This window comes from Rhincodon typus, chromosome 4 (genome assembly GCF_021869965.1).
Source record: "Rhincodon typus isolate 14 chromosome 4, sRhiTyp1.1, whole genome shotgun sequence".
Taxonomy (NCBI): Eukaryota; Metazoa; Chordata; class Chondrichthyes; order Orectolobiformes; family Rhincodontidae; genus Rhincodon; species Rhincodon typus.
In genome coordinates this window covers 110753785-110758317 of record NC_063335.1, presented here as the reverse complement: position 1 = coordinate 110758317, position 4533 = coordinate 110753785, and the positions used below count along the sequence as shown (strand labels likewise).

Genomic DNA, 4533 nt, shown 5'->3' with positions numbered 1-4533 from the left:
TTCCTCATTTCTTTCATCCAAATGAGTGTCTACTACACTATTACTGTCATCATCATCATCACCCAAGATAACAACTATCTTACAAGCTATAGCCATGTATTGGTGGTCTTTATCTGGCAGAAAATTACAGTTGCTGGGAAAATGCTTACTGGTTGACCCACTTCTTTGTGTCAACGTGGAAGGGTACAAAGGTCCATGTGTAAGTTAATTTTAGACACCAAGGCTCAAATGTATTGACAGTTGTCTGATTTTTCATAAACACACTTCAGTGCCATCATTGTACATTGCAATGTTGTGGACTAACTACAGGTTAATATCGGTTGGAGTGCCAAACAACTGAAGTGCATAAAAATATTCCAACACTGGCACAATATCAGTGTAAGCTGTCGTCAGACAGAACACACACGATCGCGACACCATGTGTTGAGGTTAAAACTTTAATGGCAACCACTAAAACGGCAAAAAATCCAATCAATAAGAACAACTATGAGACAAGATGTACCTATTGGGGAACCCGGGGCTCCTGGCTTCCTGTGGGCAATAACCGGTAGTGGCAGCTCTGCTGTATTTATTCTCTAAAACTCTCCTTTAAGATTCTACAAAGAATTTTTGGCTAAGGTTTTCAGTGCAAGTTCCTGATTTGTCCTTTGAGGTTGACTGTCAAAATAAATTTTACTGATTTCCCTTGTCAACAAATTAAATGCATACGTTGTTAAGATTTACTGTTTAGACAGGTTTTAAATTTACTCTGGGGTAAGGGGTATGGGGCCAATGTTTAGGAATTCATCGTTAAGGTTCGGGTTTGGCGTTGGGTTTTCAGGGGAATATACTGGTTTGCAGTAACAGGGTCCACATCTGATCCGACATCTGCCTCATGACCTCCACCTCAACTGGCCACAAACTTCCATTGTCACCAAAAACGTCCATTTATTCTTCTCCTGTGCGTCAGCCATAGTCCTGACACCGCACCGCGTAACAAGCCGACCCTCAAAGCTTCAACTTTGCACGATTTATCGTGATTATGTCTCAGTCTACGGTGAATAAAACGCTGCGCTTATTCCTAACTAAAAGATCGGAAAATGCTGAAAATTCTCAACAGGTGAGGCAGCATCTGGGACAGAAAGAGAAGAACAGTTAGCGTTTCAGGTCTGTGAGGCCTTCTGTCATTAACTTCAATCCCCCGCCCACACTACCCCTAAGTATTGGTTCAGTAGTGGCTGGGAACACGTTCAATTCGAATAAACTTTTGTTGAACATTTTCAGCGGTGGTTCGCATGCCTTATGATGAAGGTTGTTCCACGTGTGGGGTGACTGTTTTGGCGGTTGAGCCACCGCGCGCGCCAATAACGGACGCCCCCGTTCGAATTCTAACCGTCCTCACGCCGAACAACGAACACAAGGCGGTCACCTCGTGGGAGTCTCGCGCCTTCACACCAGGTGGCGGGGGCAACAAGATCCTTTTCCGTCGGGAACTTGAAGGGGGGGGGGGAACATCCTGTTGCTCGGGGGAGGGGGGGGGGGGGGGGGGGTTCCGAGGAGCGGCGGCGGCGGCGGCGGCGCAAGCGCGTGGATTGAAAACCCCGCCCCTTTGGGTCTAGGAAACCGAGTGCCCGCCGACGTTATTGGAGTGGGCCTTAACCGTAAATCCCGGCCGGCAGATAGAATTTTATCTGTTATTGGGAGGGTTTACCGTATTGCAGGCACTTGTCTATGTATTTAATGTAGGGTGAGTATTCCTCGAGCTGGCTCACGGTTTTAGGTTCTGTTTCATTGGCGCTGGAGTTATTGACTTGTTGTATTCTATCTCAGTCAATCTGCTGAAAAAGTTTTGGGTTACATTCCCTTGCTTCTAAAGTTGAAGACTAGATGGCAGAAGTAACTGCGTTGTAAAGTATAGGAACTTCTCAATCGTGGTTAGGATCTGGAATGCACGTTGTGTCCGAAAACGGATTCAGATGAATTCTTGAGAGGAAACAACCATTATGAAGACGTGGGGAAGGGGGCTGGGGATGACTGCATTCCTCTTGCAAAGAGTCTGATTCTATTTGTGCTGTGTTCAGCAGTCATGCTGTTTAAAAGTTGTGTTCAATGATGAATCCTTAATTCTGAAAGTAATGCTGCATGATTCAAACATTCATTTCAATATAAAACTTCTTAGTAGCTTTTAAGCATTATAACTTATAGTTTCAACACCTAATGTAAAATTCTATTTAAATATTACTCCTAACTATACACTATATTTTGTGTTGTATCTTTTAATTTTGATGTAATAGATGTCAAATTATGTGAGGTTGAGAATTTAAATTTAATATTACTGATAACAGCTGCAATTTATAGTCATATTTATAGAAACATGGTACAGAGGAGAACCCTCAAAATTTGCACCAACAAAAATTTATTGTAAATCTACAATAAATCCACACTAGTTCCACTTTCCAGCACTTGGCTCATTGCCTTGAAAGCTATGGCATTTCAAGTGCTCATCCAAGTACTTTTAAGTTGTGAGGTTTCCTGCATCAACTACTCTGCCAGGCAGTGAATTCCACATTCCTGTACATTCTGGGTGAAAAGCTTATCCAACATCTCTTTTTGTAGCTGAATTACACCATGGAGTTCAAATGAACGGGGGGAAACCTCACAGAGACTTAAAAGAAAAATTCTAATAGGACTAGACAGCGTAGATGCAGGGAGGATGTTCCTGATGTTGGGTGTGTCCAGAACCAGGGGGTCACAGTCTGAGGATTTGGGGTAGACTGTTTAGGATGGAGATGAGGAGACATTTCTTCACCCAGAGAGTGGTGAGCCTATGGAATTCATTACCACAGGAAGTAATTCATGCCAAAACATTCAATGTATTCAAGAGGTGGCCAGATATAGCACTTGGAGCGAAGGGGATCAAAGGTTATGTGGAGAAAGCAGGATCAGGCTGTTGAGTTGGATGATCAACCATGATTGTGATGAATGGCGGAGCAGGCTTGAAGGGCTGAATGGCCTCCTCCTGCTACCATCTTGTATATTTCTATGTCCTGGTGAATCTCCTCTGCACCCCTCGCATCCTTCCTATACTTGTGACCAGAACTGTACTCAGTACTTCAGCTGTGTCCTAAATAAATATATAGGCAAGTGCCCTGTTTGCTGCCTTAACTACCCCAGTATACTATCCTGTTGCCTTCTGGGGAATTTGTGGACCCATAATACCTCTGTTCCTCTGACCTTCCAAATGTCTTGCCACTCATTTGTTAATCCATTGTCTTATTACTTCTTCCAAAGTGCATCACTTCATATTCATAAGGGTTAAATTCCATCAGCCTTTCTGTACAATTTGTCGGTATTGCCCTGTAACTTAAGACCACCTTCCTCAATGTTAACCACGTGATCAATTTTTTCATCCTCAAACTAATTTATTGCCCACCCTCCCCCCATGTTTTTCTTCTGTGTTGTTCATTTGTCACACAGCTGAATGAATTTTATGAGGGACCCAGCACGGATCCCTTTGCTACCCACTGGATGCTGGTGCTCGGTCACACAACCTTTGACCATCCTCTATATCAGTTGTCTTATTCTCATCTACTCACCTGATAACCTCCTTAAAGTTAAATCATTTGTTAGGCATGGCCTCCTTCCTCCAAAGACATTGCTGCTTATCTCTGATCAAACTATGCCTATCTAAATGGAAATTAATTCTCTTCAGAATTTTCTCCAATAGTTTTTCTACCAATGTAAGGCCAACCGCTCTGTAATTCCCTGTCTTATGTCCATATCTCAAGCATCTGTCTTGAAAAGTGGAACCACATTAGCCATCCTCCAGTCTGCTGGTACTGCCCCTGTGGTCAAAGAGGAATTTAGAATTTGGGTTAGAGCCACTGTTATTTCCTCCCTCATCAAAACAGCAGCATGGGTAACAACCTGGTATTTGCCTGTTATTAAACCTGCCAAAACCTCCAATACCATCTCACTCCCTATGTCAAACTGCTCCAAAACTCCAAGTCCCTCATCCTGAATTTTGTATCTATATCCTCCTCCTGAGTAAAGCCAGATGTGAACTACTCACTTAACACTCTACCAATGTCCTCTGGCTCCATGCACCAATTGCTCCTTTGGTCCCTACTAGTCCCTACTCTTTCTCTGCTTATCCTCTTTCCCCTTGATATACTTGTAGAATATTTTGGGAGTATCCCTAATCCAGTGTGTTTTTTTTTTCATGCCTCCTTTTTGCTGTCCTTGTTACTTTCTTAAGATCTCTTTTCTCCCTATGCTTTCTACACCGCAAGAGAGCCTGTTGCTTTGCTACTTTTGTACTGCTAAGTCTCTCTTTCTCTTCTTTGCCAGTCCTGAATATTTATAGATCTCCGAGATTCTCTGGGATTGTTGCTACTATATTTTGTCTTAAAGGAAATATGTTAGGCCTGTACACTGTTGCCACTTCCATTGTGAATGCCCCACTGTTTAGCCATAGATATACTCTGAAGTCACTGTTCCTTATCTACTTTGGTCAGATCCTTTCTTATTTTAATGAAGTCTGCCCCCCCCCCC

General features: G+C 43.0%; 1 protein-coding gene across 1 annotated transcript in view; it reads left to right on the top strand.

Annotated features, from left to right (window-relative positions):
- The first annotated feature begins 1591 nt into the window (after positions 1-1591).
- LOC109933048 (centrosomal protein of 192 kDa) overlaps positions 1592-4533 on the top strand; it is an 80956-nt gene continuing 78014 nt past the window's right edge. Inside the window, exon 1 of the mRNA XM_048596195.1 lies at positions 1592-1726. The gene's annotated coding sequence lies outside the window, so the exon portion shown is untranslated. The remainder of the gene's footprint in view (positions 1727-4533) is intronic.